This window comes from Prionailurus bengalensis, chromosome B4 (assembly GCF_016509475.1).
Source record: "Prionailurus bengalensis isolate Pbe53 chromosome B4, Fcat_Pben_1.1_paternal_pri, whole genome shotgun sequence".
NCBI lineage: Eukaryota > Metazoa > Chordata > Mammalia > Carnivora > Felidae > Prionailurus > Prionailurus bengalensis.
In genome coordinates, this window is record NC_057358.1 from 12,297,015 (window position 1) to 12,320,302 (window position 23,288).

General features: G+C 48.2%; 1 protein-coding gene across 3 annotated transcripts in view; it reads right to left on the reverse strand.

Annotated features, from left to right (window-relative positions):
- SEPHS1 (selenophosphate synthetase 1) overlaps positions 1-319 on the reverse strand; it is a 31,676-nt gene extending 31,357 nt beyond the window's left edge. For 2 of the 3 annotated variants that reach the window (XM_043561717.1, XM_043561714.1), the window contains exon 1: positions 4-319. The gene's annotated coding sequence lies outside the window, so the exon portion shown is untranslated. The remainder of the gene's footprint in view (positions 1-3) is intronic. The other variant, XM_043561719.1, reaches the window with a different exon arrangement.
- Positions 320-23,288: the final 22,969 nt, after the last annotated feature.

The following is a 23,288-nucleotide window of genomic DNA, read 5'->3' on the forward strand; positions in this document are numbered from 1 at the left end:
TACCGGTTCGCTTTGCGCCCTCCTCCTCCTCCCGAAAACGGGACTCCGGCGCTCCCACAATGCACCGGGCGCGGCCGGGCTCCCTTAAGCGTCGCCTGAATAAAAATGCCGCTCCCGGCGGCGGCGGCGCGGAGGGCGGGAGGGCCCGGGCCGCGCCTGGGCGCCGCGGGGGCTCGGCCTGGCTCGGCGGGCCCCTGCCGGGAACCGGGCCGCCGCGCTCCGCCGTGCGCCGCGCGCGAGGGGCCTTTAAGGGCCGGCTACCGCCCTTTAAGAGGCGGCGGGCCGCGGCCGGAGCGTCTCGGTGGCTGCGTGCGGCCCGGGAAGGGGGCGGGGGCGATGTGCAGGCCCGAGCGCGGCAATGATTGGTCTCGGGGGAGGGGTGGGGGGTTGCAAACCCGAGGAGCGGTGGCATCCGTTGCATGATGCAAAAAGGATTGATTTCAAAAGTTGCGAGTTGCATTGGCAGCAGCCTTTGGCGCCCGGGCCACCTACTTTTCCTCGACCCGCCGGAAGAGCCGGGAATGTTTTCCAAAACCTGGCCGGGCTCCACCGCGCTACACCCTGCGGGACGCTGTACCTGCTCCCCGAGCGCCGCCGTCGTTTCGTACTGGGAGACAATGACCGTGGAAACAGTTTCAAAAAGAGTAGGAGCAGAGGAAAAGCCGCCTCTGCTGCGAGGGAAGATTTAAAAACATAAACGGCGCGTCTGATTAATAGTGACTTGTGTCGTCTCTCCCTTCTATTGTTTTAGCCTGGCTCAGGAGTTAACGTGAGCCTCACTGGATGTGCAGACGTCCTGCAAAGTTTCTTGAATGTTCAACGTGCTTGGGAGGGAGTCCGAGCTCAAGGTTCCTCAGTTACATTGTTTGCTCTTCACATGTCCAAGTAAACATGGCAGCCTAATACTGTGTGTGTTTGAATTAACACTGATAGGACAGCTTCAGCTTGCGAAAGTGCTTTCTTCGGGTTTTCAACTCTCGGAGGCACTGCCGATGAAAGTAAAGCAAAATGCTTTCATAACACTACGTCTTTTAGGGCTTCCCTCAAAACCGAGGAGTGTGGAGGAATGCCGACGAAACTTTGCTCGGGTGGTTCGGCATTTTCTAACTGGGTTTTGGGGGCAGGGATGTTTTTGGTAACCGAAAGGTGCTTTATGTTGCGGGTCAGATCTGCGGGCTCTGCAGATGCCCTTTTTCATTCTTAAAATTTCTGCCGGACAATTCCTCGGGGTGTCAATCTTGGTGAGGAGGCAGAAGTGATGCAACGAAGCCGACCGGCTGATGCAGGCTTTTCTGCGCTGTGGTTTTTTTCTGTGTGCCTCTACAGGAAGTTAGGGAAGAACATAGTAGCCCGGATTCTCCGATGTGAATTGTTGGGACTTTTTTCTTTTCTTCTGTTTTCTTTTTTTTTTTTTTTAAGAATGGCACGGCCCTGTGGTTGGCAAACCTGGATCCGCATCTGCATCACCTGGGAAGACGCCTGTATACACACCCCAGACCTCCAGACCCGGGAACGGAGGATGCAGATACCTTTAGTCCTCGCATCCCCTCCCTTTTAAGATTGATTTTGTGAATCGTTGTGGGGTTTGGGTTTTGTTTGTGCGTTTTTAATTTTTTGTTTTAGTCAAAGTCACAACTAGAAAAAACAAATTTGGGGGGTTAGGGGCAAGGTGAGTGGGGCCCGACATGAAGATCATGTGTCATGCTGAGGAGTTTGGCATTTGTGCTGTAGTCAGCAGAGTTTGTCAGATTTGTTTTTTTACAAGTTGAGCTTGTAGAAAAGGCTGCACCTCATCTGGGAGGATGCAGACTCCTGGAGGGGAAAACGGGGCCACATCTCTAATTAGCAGGTAATGGTAGTAGTCGAGCATGGAGTTGAGGGTATTTGAAATGAAGCAGCGGGAATGTGGACAAAAGAGAGGAGTGGAGGTGATTTAGTGTGTGGTTGGAGCAAGAAGCATAAGATGACGCCCAGATTTCTAGTTTGGGGGGTCTGGGTGGGTAGTGATGCTAACTGAGATGGGAACTTTGGGAAGGCAAACAAGTGTAGGGGCGAGTTCGGCTTTGAAAATGTGAAATTTCAGGCACCTGCCAGATAGTCTAGGCTGAATGCAATGGGTCACACAAGGGCTGGCGCTTGGGGTGGGGGTGGGCTCTGAGTTTGAGATGCAAATGTGGGACCATCAGCATGTAAATGGGGTTTCTAGCCTCGGAAAGAGGTGGGATTAACCGGGAAGGAGAATTGTGGAGGAAAGTGAGAGACCTTGGACAGAGCCCTGCGGGGCTTCCTTGTGGAATGGCTGGCGGAGCAAGAAACTGATCCGTGCGGAGTCTGTGGGAGGCCAGCATCCTCAAAACCTGCTCCTTCCTCCCCCAGCACCTCCAACCCCTGGGTTTGGAGCTCTCAGCAGCTCTGCAACAACTGGAATCAAATTCTGAGCACAGGCGGTAGACTCTTGACTGAGCTACGGATGCCTTCATTCGTGTGGAGTCGGTCTCCAGCCTTGGGGCCAGACGATCCACTGGATCCCTCCACCCTCCTTCTCTGTCCTAAATGCAGGGTTCTCTGTGCTTCCCCCAGCCAGCTTTTCTCCCACCAGCCTTTGTCTGAGTCTTCCCCAGCGGAGCCATCAGAGGACCATCTTCCCTGAGTTTTCAGGTCCTGCTGATGCCAACTGAAAGATGGTTGTCCTAGGTTCCTTTACCCCGTGGACCCTTAAAAAATACGTATTTACCAGCCCTGCCTCCAAAGATTGTATGTAGCTGGCACGATGGGTTGAGTTATGACAAAAATTCTTTGCTCGGCCAAACTTTAGTCAGGCTCCTGAACTTTCTAGGCTCAGCTGTGTACTTCCTTGTAAAATCCAGTTTTAGCAATATCCGTGCCCCCGTCCAATATCTGATCAGGTTCCCCATCCCCCAGGTGATGTCCGATCATCCTGCCTTTAGCAAGAATCCTGTTAGGTCGGTTTAGCTGGAATCCCCCCACCCCCACCCCTGTTATTTCCTCTTCCTAATTTTCCACCTACAGATTCCCACCATGCTCCTTGGCTATAAATTCCCTCTTGCCCGTGCTGTATTCAGAGTTGAGCCCAATCTCTGTCCCTCACTGCAAAGTTCTGTTGCCGTGGTCCTGAATAAAGTCTGCCTTACCATGGTCAACACATGTCACAAACCGTTATTTTCTTTAATCATTGTGTCCCCTGCCCCAGAAGATCTACTGAAGTCCTGACTTCTGGTACCTGTGAATGTGGCATTATTTGGAAAGGTCTTTGCAGATGTCATCAAGTTAAGATGAGGTCGTGGTAGATTAGGGTGGGCCCTAAACCCAATGATTTATGAGGAAAGGGAAATTTGGGGACAAAGACGCCGGAAAAAGGCCACGTGAAGACCGGGACGGAGATTGGAGTGAGACAGCTTCAAACCAACGACCGCCAAGGATTGCTTCTGACTCCCAGAAGCAAGGAAGGCCCTTCATTAGAGCCGTCAGAGAGAGCATTCCCTGCCAGCAGCTTGATTCCAGACTTCTGGTCTCCAGAACTGTGAGAGAATACCTTTCTGTACTCTGTATTGAGCCACCCAGTTTTGTGGTCTTTGTTACATCAGCCCCAGGCCACTAATACAGCTGGTCGGGGATATATGCTGGGGGGGAGGGGGGGAAGGAGAAGTAAGAATCCATGCTTTTATTTATTTGTTTGTTTGTTTTTATTTGTGGGGGAGGGGCAGAAGGAGAGAAAGAATCTTAAGCGGGGTCCATGCTCAGCATGGGACTCGATCCCACAACCCTGGGATCATGACCTGCGCCAAAATCAAGAGTTGGACGCTTATTAACCCACTGAGCCACCCAGGCGCTCCAAGAATCCTTGCTTTTAATGGGCTCCCCTGGTGCTGTGGATGCTGTGGGGGACACTGCCCTAAAGGATTCTGCTTTCTCGGCAACCCAGAGGGACAGGAGGCCGCCTGTTCCTCCTCCCACATTCTGTTACCTCCAAAGCAGCTCTGGTCACGTTACTTTCCTTCTGTCCTGACTTTCTCACTTTGGGTGTTTGCTATCCAGCGTTGACCACCATCTATTGCCGGGATAGTCCCTCCCCTACCTTGTTGGAATTTTGCCCGTTCAAGAGTGACCCCTGATTTGTCCTGGGTGGGGGGAAGGGTGGGAGGACTCTCCAGTCATGACTAAGACCTGGTAGGTGATGGGTACCTCAGATCTAACGACTTTCACCTTCACTCCTCTGCACCATAAACTGTCTCCTCCCTGGAGATGTTAAGCACTGACATCCTATCTCCTGTCGCCTTCCCGTCTCTTTACACCCACACTTCCACCGCAGGGGGGCCACCAGTCTCTCAAAGTGGCCCTTTGCCCTTCCATCCAGGCTGGAGCCTTCAACAAGTTCCCCAACCTTGTCTCCTGCACCGCCCTTCTTTGACCATATCTACCTGCAAACGTCCAGCCTTACGTCCCTTCCATCCACCGTCTCCCTACCCCCCCCCCCCCGCCACCCATTTCACCACATGGAGAAAACTCAGAGCTCAGAGGTCGTGCTGTGACCGATGTATGATCTCTGGTGCCAACCGGGCTTTCCCGACAGCTCAGAAATCTCTAAGTATACTATTCCGAATGTTCATTGTTCTCTGCCCAAAGTCAGTCCTGTGCTGTTCAGCCCTCAGAAGCACATGCAGCTCAAGAAGGAAATGGATGGGGCGTCTGGGTGGTTCAGTCGGTTAAGCGTCTGACTTTTAGTTTCTGCTCAGGTCATGATCTCGTGGTTCAGGAGATCAAACCCCGCGTCGGGCTCTGCACTGGCAGTGTGGAGCCTGCTTGGGATTCTCTCTCTCCCTCTTTCTCTCTGCCCCTCCCTTGCTTGCTCTCTCTCTCTCAAAATAAATAAATAGAAAGAAAAAGAAGAAAACAGAGGCCCATAGAAGAAACCCTCCAGCTTTCCCACACTGTCCCCACCCCACCCCTCTGACCGTCAGCGTCTCAGAGGGAGGACTATTTCTCTGTCCAAGTCCGGCCCCTCTCTGTGCACCAGCTGCCCCTCTCCAAGTTGAGGACTTGCTACACACACTATACAGACTTTAATGAATATCATCTCTTAGAATTCTCCCAACAGCCTTGTGAGCTAGGTACTGAGATATACCCTTCACGGTGGAGGAAAGCGGGGCTCAGACTGATTGAGTAACTTCCCCAAGATCACTGTCTTACTTGAGGTTCCTCTGAGGCAGATCTCGAGACGAAGATTTGGGGGAAGGGAGTTTTTTTGGAAGGTCCTCGCGGGAAGCACAAGTCAAGAAGTGGGCAGAATGAGGGAAGGGAGAAAGCCACAAAGAATGTAAGCGAGCGGGTTACCCCCATGGGCTCAGCCTTGTTGGCATCTATCCGGGAAACTGTATGGAACCCCCTCTGGTAGGCGGACCAACGCCCCGGACCCCAAAGATGTCTGTGTCCCGTCCCTGGAAACTGTAAGCATGTTGTGTTACCAGGCTGCAGATGGAACTAAGTTTGACCTTAAGGGGGTTACCCTGGATTACGTGCGTGGGCCCAATGTAATTACAGCATCCTTAAAAGTGGAAGAAAGAATCGAGAGACCCAGGGACATTGGCAGTGTGGCAAGGATTCAGCCCAGTGCTATCAGGAATGATGATGGAGGAAGGGGCCACAAATCAGGGGAGACAGGAGCCTTCTGGCAGCTGGAAAAGGCCAGGAGACAGAGTGTCCAGAAAGGAAAGCGCCCCCCCCCCCCCAGCGGGCACTCTGATCTTTGCCCAGTAAGGTCCAGGTCAAACTCATCCCCCGAACTGTGAGATCACAAATGTGTGTGTGTGTTTGCAAAATTAGTGGTAATTTGTGACAGCAGCAATAGAAAACAAATACACCCTCTTCTTTTTATTTTAATGTTTATTTATTTTTGAGAGAGAGGCAGAGCGTGAGCAGGGGAGGGGCAGAGAGAGAGGGAGACACAGAATCCAGCTCTGAGCTGTCAGCACAGAGCCCGAACCCACGAACCGTGAGATCATGACCTGAGCTGAAGTCACTTAACTGAGCCACCCAGGTGCCCCCAAAACACCCTCTTAAAATCACACCACTGGGAGATGGGAGGCAGAGACATTTCTCCAGGGACTCTCCTCCCTCATCCGCTAAGGGTTGTCCCTGGGGGCAGTGAGTCCCCTATAGCTCGCAGAAGCAGCCCGCAGTGTGGGGCAGGCAGGTGACTGAGGGGGCATGTTGTTCATGGGCTGGATGCTGTCTATGAAGCTACAGGGGGACTCTGAGGTGGGCTGGGCACAGATGGCATCCATAGTCACTGCCACGGCACCCGGCCGTAAGTGGTCAAGCCAGGGTTCAAACTGGGGCTAAGCCTGGAGTCCACGTGCCTGGCACCGAGGGTGTCCCTGCAGCATTTGAGGCCACTAAGTACATAGTCCTTTTCTTCTTGAAATTCTCAGGGGGTTGATGTTAGTTAGCTCTTCCCTCATTCTCCTCCTAACCTCTTCGGCTACTTCTTAATCATGAGTTTTTTAAGTTTTTATTTATTTGTTTATTTGTGTATTATTTATTTTAACATTGATTTATTTTTGAAAGAGAGAGACAGAGCACTAGTAGGGGAGGGCCAGAGAGAGAGAGAGGGAGACACAGAATCCAAAGCAGGCTCCAGGCACTGAGCTGTCAGCACAGAGCCCAAAGCAGGGCTTGAACCCATGAACCGGGAGACTGTGAACTGGGCCAAAGTCGGACGCTTAACTGACTGAGCCACCTAGGATCCCCTCTTTTTTTAAGTTTTTTTTTTTTTTAATGTTTATTTATTTATTTTGAGAGAGAGAGAGAGAGGGAGGCAGGGAGAGGGGCAGAGAGAGAGAGGGAGAGAGAAAAATTCCAAGCAGGTATCCGACAGTCAGTGCAGAGCCCAACTCGGGACCCGAACTCGTGAACTGCGAGATCATGACCTGAGCTGAAACCAAGAGTTGGACGCTCAACCGGCTGAGCCACCCAGGCGCCCCTAAGTTGTTTATTTTTTTTTTACATGTTTATTTTAGTTTTGAGAGAGAGAGAGACAGAATCCAAGGTAGGTTTCAGACTCTGAGCTTTCAGCACAGAGCCCAACGTGGGGCTCGAACGCACGAACCGCGAGATCACGACCTGAGCCGGAGTCGGACGCTTCATCGACTGAGCCACCCAGGTGCCCCTAAGTTTTTTTTATTTAAGTAATCTCCACACCCAGCGTGAGGCTCAAACTCATACCCCTGAGGTCAAGACTCGAATGCCCTTCCAACTTCCAGCCAGGTTTCCCACCCCCCCCCAACCCCCATTAATCTTTCTTGGTGCCTCTTTCTTGTCCTTCACACCCCACGCTGATGCTCATCCAGTTTGTCCTGACATCCTTCTCATGCTCTTCTTATGTTGCACATGGCTCCTAAGCTGTGTCATACAAAATAGCAGCCACCTCTCGTGGTCGCTACTCAGTGCTTGGCATGTCCGGATTGAGATGTCCTCCCTGTGTAAAAAGCTGCACCAGATTTTGAAGACTTAAAACGAGAAAAAGAATGTAAAACGTCTCAGTAGATTTTATACTGCTCCATTTTGAAATATAATAATCCACATATGTTGGGGTGTATTAAGCACGTTATTAATTTCATCCGTTCCTTTATACTTGTTTTTTTTTTATTTTTTTAATTTTTTTTTTCAACGTTTATTTATTTTGGGGACAGAGAGAGACAGAGCATGAACGGGGGAGGGGCAGAGAGAGAGGGAGACACAGAATCGGAAACAGGCTCCAGGCTCCGAGCCATCAGCCCAGAGCCCGATGCGGGGCTCGAACTCACGGACCGCGAGATCGTGACCTGGCTGAAGTCGGACGCTTAACCGACTGCGCCACCCAGGCGCCCCCATACTTGTTTTTTAAAAAATGTTTATTTATGTTGCTCCTGCGTGTGCATGAGCAGGGGAGGGGCAGAGAGAGGGGCAGAGAGAATCCCAAGCGGGCTCTGCACTGTCAGCACAGAGCCCACTGCGGGACTCAGTCTCGACTTGGATGCTCAACCAACCGAGCCACCCAGCTGCCCCTCTTTTTACTTGTCTTAATGTGGCCACTTGGCCACGGAAAATAGCGTGGGGGGCTGACAGCGTATTCCTCCTGGACAGCGCTGCTTTGGAAACTGCCCCCATCTGCGTGGCCCCAGACACGGGCATTCAAGCCCGTACATGAGTGTTCCAGAACACCCCACATTCGGCAGGTCCAGACCAAAAATAACCATTTCCTCCCAATCCTGCCACAGCCCATTGACTGTCTCCCTTATTTACTCTCTTAGCGAGTGGGCAATTGTCTGTGGTGTCGTACATGCTGGGACCCCAGCTGCTGTCTCCGATCCTCCTTTTCCAGTCTTCACTATTATGCAGCATTTCCAACCTCCTTGCGCTGCTGTATCCAGCCCTCCCCTGATACCTTAGTCCATTTTCTCATCTCTTACCCTGACTAGTGTGGAAGTATGCTACTTTATGATCTTTTTGTTAGAAGTTTCACTTGTTTCCATTCAGTCCAAAGTGATTATCAATGGTATTTATCAAAGGCAAACCTGACTGCGTGCTTTCCCTGCCTAGAACGTTTAGGTGGTTTGCATTGCCTCTGGCTCTGTTTCCCCAGGTAGGGAACTCGTTCATGGGTGTGCATGGATGATTTTAAGTGGTACATATGGGAACATGTTATTTTTCTTATTTAAAAAATGTTTAATGTTTATTTTATTTGTGTGAGAGCGAGCGAGCGAGCGGGGAAGGGACAGAGAGAAGGAGACACAGAATCTGAAGCAGGCTGCAGGCTCCAAGCTGTCAGCACAGAGCCTGATGCGGGGCTTGAACGCACAAACTGCGAGATCATGACCTGAGCCGAAGTCAGATGCCCAACCGACTGAGCCACCCAGGCGCCCCAAGAACATTTTATTTTTACAGTTATGTAAACACACTTTGGAACGATGTAACCAACATAGAAAACCCATGATTTCATAGACATTATTCTTTAGGACAAAAAAAAATGAGTCAAGGAAAAATTAAAGAAACAATAGCCCAGGTTAAAGTAATAGCATGGGTCAAGTGCATTTCAGATAAATTTCAGATTCTTTACTATGGTTATATATTAAAAAAAAAAAAATGGGGCGCCTGGGTGGCTCAGTCGGTTAAGCGGCCGACTTCAGCTCAGGTCACGATCTCGCGGTCCGTGGGTTCGAGCCCCGCGTCAGGCTCTGTGCTGACAGCTCAGAGCCTGGAGCCTGTTTCGGATTCTGTGTCTCCCTCTCTCTGACCCTCCCCTGTTCATGCTCTGTCTCTCCCTGTCTCAAAAATAAATAAAACGTTAAAAAAAATTAAAAAAAAAAATCAAAACCCTTGGTAATCCAGCTTATACTTTTTCTCCCTCATCTGGTTTCCAGAAGGAACTCTCTTCTATTCAGCTGTGCAGCCGGAGTGGTTGAGTGGTTGCAGACCACCAGGCTCACCTTTTCTTTCTCCACATCACCTCCCAACAAGCGCCATTCCTTTTTTTTGGACCACCTTGTCCCCCCGTCTGGCCGATGGGAGCTAAACCTGTAAGATTCTGCTCCAAGAGTCCTCTCTCTCGCCAGTTCTCGGGCTACTCGAGGGGGAACGACTACCCCATCTTCAGTAGGCAGAATCATGGCCCCCAAAGATGTCCTATCCTAATCACCCGTGAATATGTTTCCTGACGTGGCAAAAAAGGGACTTTGCAGATGTGATTTAGTTAAGGATTTTTTTTTTTTTTTTTGATGAGGAGACTATCCTGGATTATCTGGATGGACCGATGCAACCTCTGGGGTCAGAGTGGTCTGGGGCCACAAGCTTCTAGAAGCTGCAAAAGGCAAGGAAATTGATTTTCCCCTAGAGCCTCCAGAAGGAACACAGCCCTGCCAGATAACCCATTCTGGTCCTCATCTTGGACCCTATCCTGCTGATTTGCAATTATTCCGTATACCTAATCTCCCTCCCCTCCCCCAAAGCCTGCGTTCCTTGTGGGAGACTGTCTTGAGTATGTTTGCCTCCCAGTACCTAGCACATTCCCTGGCTTGTGGCAGGAATGGCGGAGAAATTAGTTGAAGGACAAAGAATTTTAAGAAGGTAGGAGGAGTCGACATTGTCCAGTGCTACAGGAAGTCAAGGTGAGATAAGGACTAAAAATACATACTGGATTTAAGAGGTCCCTGGTGGCCTTGGGGGGAGATCCTTACATGCAAGGGCCAGAGTCAGAGGCGGGAGTAGTGTGCCGGGGAGACTGTGAGTGTAGACGCCTCTTTCAAGACGCACGTTGGAGCAGGGGAAGATACAGGGCATTTACTTGAGAGGCGAGAGGAGAGGTTTGGGTTTCAGAGCCTGAAAATCTTTGGGCGGGTGTGTGAGCCGAAGCAAAGCAGAAGAGACCGTGGATGTGAGAGTGAGGAGGGTAACTGGTAGAATAAGACCCTGACTGCAGGGAGCAGGAGAGGAATTCTGGCACGGATGGAGGCAGGAGAGGAAGCGAGCACGACACTCTGGGAGTTAAATTTTGGCGGTGGCTTATACCACAGTTTCTGCTCTCCTCGCTAGACTCCAAGTTCTGTGTGTGTTCGACTCAGTTAAAACAACTGACCCTTGGGGCGCCTGGGTGGCGCAGTCGGTTAAGCGTCCGACTTCAGCCAGGTCACGATCTCGCGGTCCGGGAGTTCGAGCCCCGCGTCGGGCTCTGGGCTGATGGCTCAGAGCCTGGAGCCTGTTTCCGATTCTGTGTCTCCCTCTCTCTCTGCCCCTCCCCCGTTCATGCTCTGTCTCTCTCTGTCCCAAAAATAAATAAACGTTGAAAAAAAAATTAAAAAAAAAAAAAAACAACTGACCCTTAAATTTGCTTGCCGGGTGCCTGCCTTCCTCTTGGCGCTCTGCATGACTAACTCAGTTCTCATGATGACCCTCTGAAGTACGTACCATTATTATCCCCATTTTGTAGATGAGGAGATCAAGGCACAGAGACGGTAAGTAACTTGCCCAAGGTCACAGAGGCAGAAAGTAGAGGACTTGGATTTGAACCCAGGCCCTCTTCTCCGAGTCCACATTCGCAGATGGAGCCGCTCAGTAAGTGGTTGGCAAGTGAATGAGGAGGGGCGCTAGCTTCTCATGCTACCCAGTAAATGGCAGCATGGGTTTGCTTTCCAGCATCTCTCTCCCCCCACCCCAAGTGGGGCCCTCGGCATTGCCCCCTCACAGATGAGGCTTCAGTGAAAGGTCCAGCTGTCTACTGGACCAGGGTTGAGGTGGCAAAGATGCCTGAGATCTTGTCCCTTAACCTCTACCTAGAGGTAGGACCCCAGGAGGGCCAGAGAACCTAGGAAGGCAAGATGAGGCCTTAGCAGGTGTAGGAAAGCGACATGGAATCTGTGCCCGGAATCACTCATGGTGGGTACGCTTGCAGCCAGTATTGCCCGGTGGGTGGATTCTGGAAAGGAACAAGCCCCCTTAAGACAGACTTTTAGGCTGCATCTTGATCTTTTGGGGGTCCCCTCTGTCTTCCCCCAGGCCCCTGTCTAGGCTCATTCTTATAACTACACATCTTTCCAGATCAATTCTCCCAAGGGCTTAGTCTCTGGATCCCCATCTGTATAAAAGAAACTGGCTCTTTTCCTTCGCGCTATGAAATTTCCTAGCGATCCAATCCCAATAAAAAATGGATATAAAGTCAGGTTAACAGTAAGTCTTACCGTTGAGCAAGATTACTAGTTTCCAGGCACTGTGCTCTGGGACCCTAAGAACAGGTCAAAATCCCAATGAAAGAATTGCTATAATACCAAGTGCTAGGTGGAGGTCTCCGAACCGTTGTTTGTTTTTGGAAGGGGAATCTATGAGCTTTCTGAATTTATGGACAAATTTGTGTCTGCTCGTGCATTTCTGGGAAAAGCATTCCTGGCCTTCACCAGCTCCTCAGAGGGGTCTCTGACCCCAAAATTGAGTAATATGCCAGCGAGTGCTATGGGAGAACAGAATTTCAATTTGGAGGAGAAAGTTGGGATACGGGGAGTACTTTATTATTCCATCAATTCATTACTGCTACAGTAATTTCAATAATCATCATTCACTGTCATCAGTGGTCTTTTACAATCTGCGGTAAAAGCCAAAAGTTTTTTTGGCAAGAAATAAAAGGTCAGAAGAAATTTAAGTCACGGCATTGGCACTTGTGTGTTTGATTTCGGAAACAGTGAATCGATTACTTCTAAATGAAGGATGCTTAATAGAGTCAGCCCAAGTTAAGAAGCCTCCTCCAGAGCTCCCCCTGGGTCTCCTGTGTCACACGGCTGTCCCCACCAAGCTGGGGACTCCTTCTGAGACCTCCTCCCCACGGCACCCTACCCGCCCACATTGCGTGTGGCTCTGTGGTCGGACTCAGGAAGGCTCATGGAACCATTTCGAGGTGGCAGATTGGTGGCAGGATGGATTCTGACTCAGTCTATGCACTAACACGCGGGGGCATTTATCTGACGAAGATGGACAGAAACACTGTGCCCTGTGTGGTCAGTGAGGGGGCACTCTCCACTGAAATGCAATTAACAATAAGGCAGTTTACAAAATTCTGTCTCTGTGCCTCCCAAAGGTAGCCGCATTCCATAAGATCACACCATGCCGTGGTATTTTCCCCTGCAAATCCCGTTTTTCCCGAGCACGAAGGTGATTAATTTGGTGCTGTAAAGTGAAGATTTTATTGTTTGCACCCAGTGAGTATCTAAGGCTGCAGAATCATTAAGTTTTTCCCTTTGCCTTTTGATGCCTGAGAGATAAAAGATAACACTGGGGGGAGGGGAAATCGTTTATTTTCTTTTATTGTGTTTTCCATCCTTCACCCTTCCTGTCTCCACTGATTCAAATGAGTGATGTTTTGCATATAATTTCAAAAAATGCATAGACCTCCCCCTCCACCCCGTCCTAAATCCCAAGGCCTTGATAGCCATCCTCTCTTGATTACTTATCCAATCCTTCAAACATTCAATTCTCTCTTTTTTAAAATTTTTTAACATTTATTTATTTTTGAGACAGAAAGAGACAGAGCACGAGCGGGAGAGGGGCAGAGAGAGAGAGAGGGAGACAGAGAATCCAAAGCAGGCTCCAGGCTCTGAGCTGTCAGCACAGAGCCCAATGCGGGGCTCGAACTCACAGACCACGAGATCATGACCCGAGCCGAAGTCAGATGCTCAACTGACTGAGCCACCCAGATGCCCTGAACATTCAATTCTCACTTTTAAGAAAAGCCACTCTGGGGTGCCTGGGTGGCTCAGTCAGTTGAACATTCAACTCTTGATTTCAGCTCAGGTCATTCTCCCAGGGTTGTAGGATCGAGCCCCATGTCGTGGAGCGTGTTTGGGACTCTCTTTCTCCCTCTCTCTTTCTCTTCCCACCCCCCATCAAAATACATAAATAAGCATTAAAAAAAAAAGAAAGAAAGAAAAAGAAAAGCTGCTTTTGGGGTGCCTGGCTGGCTCAGTCAGTGGAGCATGGGACTCATGCTCTCTGGGTTGAGTCGGAGTCCCACGTTGGGTGTAGACAGTACGTAAGGAAAAAAAAAAACTAGGCGATCCCAACCATTTCCAGCACCTCCAGCTTTCTGTCCTGCAGGGGTCTGCAATGTAATAAAAGAAAAGTCTTGATTACCTTGGTTGGGGCACATCCTTTCCCATTTTTCTGAATTACATGTAGCTGGCTCTCCTCTTTCCACTCATGATCATATTGTAATGAATCCTGGTTCTTAGAAGCCAGATGCTCTCGCGTATCTGGTGGGGGCAGGAGAGGAAGGGGGAGATGTGGAAAAGCCAAGTCGAGGAGGCATGCATGTGTGGCTGTGTGTCTCAGGTTTACTGTCTATTTCCTGTTCTCAGAATTTTGCAGTTAACATCGGCTCCCGAGCTAAGTCCTAAGCGAACTAGAATCCATTGTTCTCCAAGCAGAGGAGTGGCTATTTGTTCACAGTCTTTGTCCCCAGTGCTCAACCCATGGTGGACTTTACCCTGGGCCCCCAAATGCACTATCTTCCTTAATTATCTCCTCTGGTCAGAAGCTGCTTGGGAAAACAATTACGATTTGAGTTCCTTCTACCCGACGGATCCTTATCTGGCACTCTGTGTCAGCACTGTGCTGGGCATATGCCCTGGAGTGGGCATGGCTTTGACGTGGCTTCGGGGCCTCCAAACGAGTAGCTAGACAGACAGGGTACAAGACGAAGAATGATTAATAAATGATGGTGGAGGCAAACGTTGTTTTTATGTTACCTCCCTCAGAGCACCCACATCTGGAACACAGGGACCATGTCTGGTTTTGGATGTTGCTCAGGTTTGGCCCTCCTTGGCTCGAGTTTCCCTGAGCAGAGTCAATCCTCGGTCCTTCGTGGTATTCTGATCTTCAGAGAGAGAGAGAGTGGGACTGTTTCCATTTCGATGCTTGGCGAGCGGAGGGCTGGTTGTGCTGGATGAGCATCAATGGGCCTGGGGATCCTGGGATTCGTTTGAAGGGGGCGATGCGTCCCTGACAGTTTGTTAGTGGCAATTTCCTCCACTTGGTCTGGCTCCCAGTGGGTCCTGCTTCTCTGAATACTACTCAGACCTGTTCCCTTCTGTGCTTCTCGACTGGTTCTTTGTAAATTCACCTTTCGTCTGCCTGGGTGACTCTCAGCGGTCTCTGGCTATGGACTGGATCTCTGTTACCTCTCAAGGTTCACCCCCATGTGATGGTCGAAGGAGGTGGGGCCTTTTGGTTGGGATGAGGTCAGGAGGGTGGGGCCCCATGATGCGGTTAGTGCCCTTATCAGAAAGGGAAGAGACCAGAGCCCTCTTACTCTCCCTGCTACAGTCAAGACACAGCCAATGTCTATACTTGACAAGTGACATCTGCAAGGAGGGAGGAGGGTTTCACCACACACCATATCTGTTGGCATCTTGTTTGTTTAATGTTCATTTATTGTGTGAGTGTGAGAGGGAGAGAGCAGAGGAGGGGGCAGAAAGAGAAAGAGAGAGAGAGAGTCCCGAGCAGACTTCACACTGTCAGCACAGAGCTGGACGCAGGGCTCGAACTCACGAACCGTGAGATCATGACAGGAGCTGAAGTCGGCGCCATAATGACTGAGCCACCCAGGCGCCCCTCAGCAGCCCCATTATCATCCAGACTCAATGTCAAAACCCCGCCCAGCTGATAAAGGAAGTCCTGCCTTTTGCAATGCCTTCCTCTCTGAAATTTCTGGAAATGTCCACAATCCATGTCCCACACATCAAGCCCAGTTACTGCTCACGCTATGGCCCATCCCACAGTGCCAGATACTCTTGTCCTCACTCTTGAAATGTGAAAGAGGAATCCCAGAGACCCGAAGAAGTCAAGAGAGCATAGAGGCCAATGTGTCTTCCATTGCTTGAGTTTTAACTTAAAAACTAATGCTGGGGCACCTGGGTGCCTCAGTTGGTTGAGCATCTGACTTCAACTCAGGTCATGATCTCACGGTTCATGGGTTCGAGCCCCGCACCGGGCTCTCTGCTGTCGGCGCAGGGCCCGCTTTGGATCCTCTGTTCCCCTCTCTCTCTGCCCCTCTCCTGCTCACACACTTTCTCTCTCTCTCTCAAAAATAAACTTAAAAAAAGAAAGAAAGAAATTTAAAAATGCTGAAAATTGTAGGTAGAAGTGGTAGAACTGAAATGTATATATTTAATAAATTAATGCTTTTGGTACATAAACACAAAATCAATGCAATATAATTGTGTAAGTTGCAAGATAATTAGAGGTTTTATTGAGGAAAAGTAGATCTTTGTGCTTATAAAAGAAAGTGTGAGGGGCGCCTGCGTGGCTCAGTCGGTTGAGCGTCCGACTTCATGATCTCACAGTCTGTGGGTTCGAGCCCCGCGTCGGGCTCTGTGCTGACAGCTCAGAGCCTGGAGCCTGCTTCAGATTCTGCGTCTCCCTCTCTCTCCTGACCCTCCCCAGTTCATGCTCTGTCTCTCTCTGTCTCAAAAGTAAATAAACATTTAAAAAAATTAATTAATTAAAAAAAAAAGAAAGAAAGTATGAGTTTATGTCCTCTGAGCAAGAAGGATTTCTTTTTTTTTTTTAAGATTTTATTTTTAAGTAATCTCTATACCCATTGTGGGGCTCGAACTCACAACCCCAAGATCAAGAGTGCATGTTCTACTGACAAAGCAGCCAGGTGCCCCAAGAAGGATTTCTTTCTTCCTTCCTTTCTTTCTTTCTTTCTTTCTTTCTTTCTTTCTTTCTTTCTTTTTCTTTCTTTCTTTTTCTTTCTTTCTTTCTTTCTTTCTTTCTTTCTTTCTTTCTTTCTTTCTTTTCTTCTTCTCCTTCTCCTCCTCCTCCTCCTCCTCCTCTTCCTCTTCCTTCTCCTTCTTCTTCTCCTTCTTCTTCTTCCTTTTTTGTTCATGTTTATTTATTCTTGAGAGAGAGACAGGGCTTGAGCGGGAGAGGGGCAGAGACAGGGAGCCACAGAATCTCAGGCTCCAGTCTCTGAGGTGTCAGCACAAAGCCCAATGTGGGGATTGAACCCATGAACTGTGAGACCATGACCTGAGCCGAAGTCGGATGCTTAACTGACTGGGCCACCCACGCGCCCCAAGAAGGATTTCTTAAACAAGACAAAAAGCACATATCAGAAAGGAAAAACAGTACGTTTGGCTATATTAATACTTAAGATATTTGTTTAATAATAAAAAAAAATACTTAAACCAAGTTAAAGACTAGCCACGGACGGGGCGCCTGGGTGGTGCAGTCGGTTAAGCGTCCGACTTCAGCCAGGTCACGATCTCGCGGTCCGTGGGTTCGAGCCCCGCGTTGGGCTCTGGGCTGATGGCTCAGAGCCTGGAGCCTGTTTCTGATTCTGTGTCTCCCTCTCTCTCTGCCCCTCCCCCATTCATGCTCTGTCTCCCTCTGTCCCCAAAATAAACAAACATTGAAAAAAAAATTAAAAAAAAAAAAGTTTATATAAAAAAAAAAAAAAAAGACTAGCCACGGACTGGGAGTACATATTTGTAACTAGTAATCACCAAAGGAACACTTTCCAGAATATGTAAAGAACTCGTAGAAATCAATAAAAAGAAAAAAATCAAACAAAAAAACATGGTAGAGATCTGAATGGGGAATTCACAGAAGAGGAGATCTGAGTTGCTAACACATGATAAGATGTTCAGCTTCACCAGTGATGAGAATGCAAATGGAAACAAGATAGTATTTTATAGCCACTACATTGGTAAAAATTAGCAAGACCACATGTGGTCAGGCATGTGGGAGAGATGGATCTTCTGGGATGCTGATCTGCAGGAACAGAAATTAGTAAAGCCATTTTGGAGAGAATTGGATACTCTGTAGTAAAGTTGAAGGTGCATATTATCTCCTGTCTCCAAAATTCCTCTCCTAGGTGGGTGTATGCACAGAGAGACACATGCAAAGGTATTTGTAAGAGCCAAAAGTTGGAAGTAAGCTAAATTTCCATCGAAAAGGGAGTGGAAAAATAACTGTTGCATACTGGATCATGGGATACTCTATAGCAGTTAGAGTGATGAAAGCAGTTCTGACTGGATCAACACGAAGGCATCTTGAAACGATGCTAAGGGTTTTGTTTCAGAAAGATGAAATAAAGCTCTGGAGATGGTTGGTGGAGGTGTTTGCACAACAGGGTAAATGTAGTTAATGACGCTGGCCCATACACTTAAAAATGGTTTAGTAGTAAATTGTATGTTACGTGTATTTTTCCACAACAAAAACCCCCATAACGAACAGAACAAGTACATCATGGAATGCATTAAGCGATGCATTCATGACATTTTACAACATTAAATACTTAACCGATATATATATATTCTATATCTACATATATATTGACATCTATCTATATATGTGTCTATCGTAAATACGTGAAGAAAGGATGAGAAGAATCACACCAGATCTAAGACACGATGGCCTCTGGGAGGGCGAGAGGAGGAAAATCTGAGGTGGGGGCATTAATCTGGGCACTGTTCTGTCTGAAAATAGGAGCAATCCCTCCCTCCTATGAACGCACGTAACGTGGGGCTTTATCTGACACGCTATCTGGCTGTGCAGTTGTTCATTAAAAGCTCTTATCTCTGTATTTCTGGAGGGCATTTTATGTCTCAGGCACTTTGCTAGGTGCTGGGTACTTCGTTTGGAACGAGCAATGGCTCTATACGTAACGTTTTCCCTCTAGAGATGTCCTTGGACGATGGTTTTCAAAGGCTGATCTCACTAGGGAACTTACTGGAAATGCAATTGTGGGGTACCCAGCCCCAGACCTGGTATGTCCTGGTGTATGGGGTTGGGGGGGGGGGCGCTGGGGCTCAGTGGTCTGTGCTTTGATGAGCCCTCTGGGTGATTCTGGTGCGTGGGCAGACTCAGCAACTCTTGGGTAATGAAGAGAACGCTGCCTCCTTCCCACACCCCATCTGAACCAGGGAGGTGTCCATCCAGAAGTTTCCCAGATGTGTTACAGCTCCCACAGAAAAGTGGGATACTGCTGGAAAACTGGGTACAGGGGTTCTGTGCTCCACCAGCACTCCCCCTCCCCACCAGCTCCTGCCTGGTCAAAATATCCTTCCATCCTCCTTAGCTTGGCTTTTAAGACCCTCAGAGACCTGGCCCCATCTGCCCTTCCTTTTCCTGTGAAAGCACCACAGGCTCTGTAGAAACAGCAGTACTTGCTCATAGAAGACACTCACGCTTTCCTGTCTCTGAGGCTTGTGTTTCGTTTTATTTTATTTATTTTATTTTATTTTGTTCTGTTCTATTTTTATTGTGTTGGGTTCTATTTTAAACTTTATCTTATTTCATTTTAAATTTTATTTTATTTTAATTGCATTTACATTTGTATTTCTTCTGTCTGGAAGAGTTTCCATGTGTTACAACTCCACCCCCGTCCCCCACCTGTCCCCACACACAGCTTATCGTTTCAGATCAGTCTCAAATGCCGTTTCCTCCTTCTCCAGCTAGAGGCAATGGCTTCTTCCTTTGTGTTCACCTAGTAGAGGGTTTTATCAGCTTCTGTAACCTGCCATTCATCTCTCACATTCCATCTGGTATTCCAGTTTACATATATGTCTTATTAGGTCATAAACCTTTTTAGTCAAACATCTCCGTCATGTTGAAGCCTTTAAAAATGCTGAGCACATTTTCAAATTCAAGTGATATAAAGTAAGTGTATTCTTCAACAATATCTGAGCCGTGGTTTGTCCTCAAATTGCTGGAGGTCTAGAGGGTGAGAGAGACACCTATAAACAAGGCAACAGAGCTGAGGACGGGGCGGTGTGCTTGCTGAGGGACAGAGAGACTGAGTCAGCTTGGGAAGAGTTGCATGGGTACTGGTGGGCAGTTTAGGGAGAAGGTGATACTGGAACCCGTCAGCGAAGGGATGCTGAGACCAGGCACAGACGTCCTCCCCTAATTTGGAGGGTGGGGTGGGGGGTGGGGGCGGTGAACAGAAAGGTATATATGGGACAAAGTAGAGAAGTAACTTCAGTTTCACAGAAGCCAGGACAGGAGTATGTTTTTCTATAAGAATGGCGCTATAAGTCTTGGTCGCTGTTTGAACTTCTTCATTTGCATGGTTTAGAATGGTGTTTTTTAATCCGGGGACTGCAGATATATTTAAAAGGGATTTTTCCTCCTTGAAAAAGAGCATCGATGAAGCTCTGAATTACAATTGATTTTCCTACCTGTGGGTTTTTGTGCAGTGTCTCATTGTGGCCAGTAGGGGGCAGCACAACCTAACGTTCTGTGTCTGGCTCCCGGTTGCCCAGGGAAAGAGGAGCCTTCAGTTCTGGCCTTCTATTCCCTTCTCTGTATCCTGAAAAAGGTAGCAATTAACTAACAGCCGAACATCTTCAAAGCATCACATGATGTGGGGGTGCTCTGGCTTGGCCCTGAAATCTGAAAAGCGCACAGCTTTCTTGCAAGGGAGTCTTGTCATTTCTGCAAATGGAAACTGGTATGTGATTCACCATAGACGGAAATCGTAAAGTTCCGGAAAGACTCCTGGTGGATCTCCGGTGCCGTAGCTGTAACGAAAATAAGCATCTCAGCAAACTTCCACCTATGGGTATGAAAACATGGGAAATCAGGAGGGCGAATACGTACGTAACTAGAGCAATACGTTATGTGAAAAATGGCTGTGTGGTCATGTGTGTGTTGGGAAACCGTGCCTGCTCCGGGGTCTTGGAGATTCATAATGCGCTTTCGAGTACTAAAAACTCGGCGCAGCTCTGTCCGGTAGAAGCAGAATATGAGCCACAGGTGCAGTTTTACATTTACTAGCAAGCCACATTAAAAAAAGTAAATCTCACACTTCTCATGATCTCACGAGGGCTCTTGATCTCACACGTCATGAGTTCGAGCCCCGCATCGAATCCCTTGGGATTCTTTCTCCCTCTCTCTCTGCCTCTCCCCTGCTTGTGTGTGCCCCTCCCCCCAAAATAAATAAATAGATAAATAATAAGCTTTTTAAAAAAAAAAGTAAAAAGGAACGAATGAAATTAATTCAAAAAATTTTAAATTAATTAAAAATTTTTTAAATTATTTTTGAGAGAGAGAGCGTGCATGTGAATGGAGAAGGGGCAGGGAGAGGGGGCACAGAGAATCCAAAGCAGGCTTTGTGCCGACAGCAGAAAACCTGATGCAGGACTCGAACTCAGAAACCGTGAGATCATGACCCCGGCCGAAGCTGGACGCTTAACCAACTGAGCCACCCAGGTGCCCCACAGGTGAACTTAATTTTACTAATATATTTTATTGAACGCAATATACTCAGAAGCACTTCAATGTGTAACCAATATTTTAAAAATTAAAGGATCGTACTTAGTCTTTGACATGGGGTATTTTACACCTCGAGCACATCTCACTTTGGATTAGCCAGCAGCTACTATATCGGACAACTCGGATTCAGAGAACCCGTGTCTAGAGGGAATCCTAAGTGAAACCTGAAACATCACGGAGAAGTTACAGGGAAGATAATGGAAAAGAATCCAAGGCACATTTAGGTTAATTTAAAGGCCAAGATCTTAGAAAAGACTGAAGTGCCAATGACTTAAATTAAGATGAAAAACTCTTTGCTGGTAACTGGATTTCCCATAATACCCCAGGCAGAGATCAGGCCAGGTGCTTGTGGTCGAGGCCAGGAGGCAGTATGGTCTTGTGTTTGTTTGCTGCTGGGGATTCGAGTTTAATCTTGTGGTTTTTCTGCTTCTGTGCGTCTACAGGTTGAGGCTGTGAGTATTGGGCAATTTTTTTGTTTTTTAATCTGCAAATCATGTGTAGCAACAGCAACTACTTCTCAAAGTCTTTAGCAAGACAGAGCTAAAATTCCCCATCTCTTCCCAGTTTTCTGGTACCTAAACTTTTCACCGTGTGTGCGTGCTGACCTTCTCTTCTGTCCCCATCCCGACCGCCCCCACGTTATCTAATCTGTGGGTCAGGTTCCCCCAGACAGAAAAAGTGACAAACTTGAAGCCTTTGGTCCCCTCCTGACCTGCTCTTAATACTTCCTCTCACGTGGCTCTGTAAAAACATTTTTCGATCCCACCTATTAATCGATGTGGTTCTTTATCGGCGCTGCGTAATTGGACCATGAACCATGGTCACGAGTCAAAAGACCTTCTCTAGGGATGCCTGGGTGGCTCAGTCGGTCAAACGTCCAACTTCAGCTCAGGTCATGATCTCGAGGTTCCTGAGTTCAAGCCCCGCGTTGGGCTCTGTGCTGACAGCAAGGGGCCTGCTTGGGATTCTTTCTCTCCTTCTCTCTCTGCCCCTCTGCCCCTACTTGCTCTCTCTCTCTCTCTCAAAATAAATAAATAAACTAGAAAAAAAAAGAAAGATCTTCTCTAAGCCTTTCTGTGATTGCTCAGGATATCGTGTGGGAGGAACATGGCAGTGTAATCAGAGACCGTGAGTCTTTTCAGAGAACGTCAAACCTACCTCGAAACTCATCCAAAGGATATTTGCTTTTCCTTCTTGGGTACTTGGCTTGATCCACAGTCTGTTAACAATTTAAGAGCCAAATCCTCCTCTAGGGTTACTGAATGGGTATCTCCTTTTGTTGTGAAAGAAGGCGTGTAATTATTCCGACACCTGATCCAAGCCCACAGATCTCCCAAGGATGCTCCTTAAGCACTGACTTCCCGAGTTCCTTTCTCTAGTGGGCTCTCGGTTGCCCCTCTTGGAAAGCAGCAAACATCTGCCAGGCTCGGGGTGGGGGGAACCTGTTTTATGCAAACACGCGCCGCTTAACTCCGTCATCTTGTGACTTGCGCGTAGATCCAGGCAACTGAGTTGGGACCACATGCTTTCGATAATTTTTTTGGCAAGTGAGCACTTCCTGAAGCCAGGATTTCTCATTATCCTTTCCCTCTCTTAGCTGTTGAGAAAAACACTTCCATATTTTGCTGATTGCACTTTTTGAAAGTCACTTGTCTGTTTTTCGGTGTCGCAAACAACTTTTACAGCAAAGAACGTTGGTTTTGGTTACTCTCGTGTGGGTGAAGTTACTTTCCTTCTATAGTGAGAGCAGAAAGGTGGGCTGCAAAAAAATGGCCCGCAGTGAAAGAGGGAGAGTAGGTTGTAGGTTCCGGCAAAGTACCCCCGATGCCCTTGGCCTGGCCCAGCTGGGGCTTCTGTGACGCCCTGCTCTTCCAGCCTTACTCCCTCCTCCCAGTTAAAGGTTGCTCTCAGAAATTGATAAACGTCATTTATACCTTAGGATTTTTTTTCTTTGAAAAATTTTTTTTAATGTTTATTTATTTTTGAGAGAGAGACAGAGTACAAGCCGGGAGGGGCAGAGAGAGAAGGAGACACAGCATCTGAAGCGGGCTCCAGACTCTGAGCTGTCAGCACGGAGCCCGACTTGGGGCTTGACCTCACAAACCTCGAGATCATGACCTGAGCCGAAGTCGGAGGCTTAACTGACTGAGCCACCCAGGCACCCCTTTTCCTTAAAAAAAAATTGTTTTTATTACATTTATTTATTTTTGAGAGACAGGGTGAGATAGAGCACGAGCGGGGTAGGGGCAGAGAGAGAAGGAAACACAGAATCCAAAGCAGGCTCCAGGCTCTGAGCAAGCATTCAGCACAGAGCCGGACGCAGGGCTTGAACCCATGAACCGTGAGATCACGACCTGAGCCGAAGTCAGACACTTAACGGACTGAGCCACCCAGGTGCCCCATTCTTTTTAGATATAATACGCATATCTTAAAATTCAATTCTTTAAGGTGCTTTTTTAGTATATTCC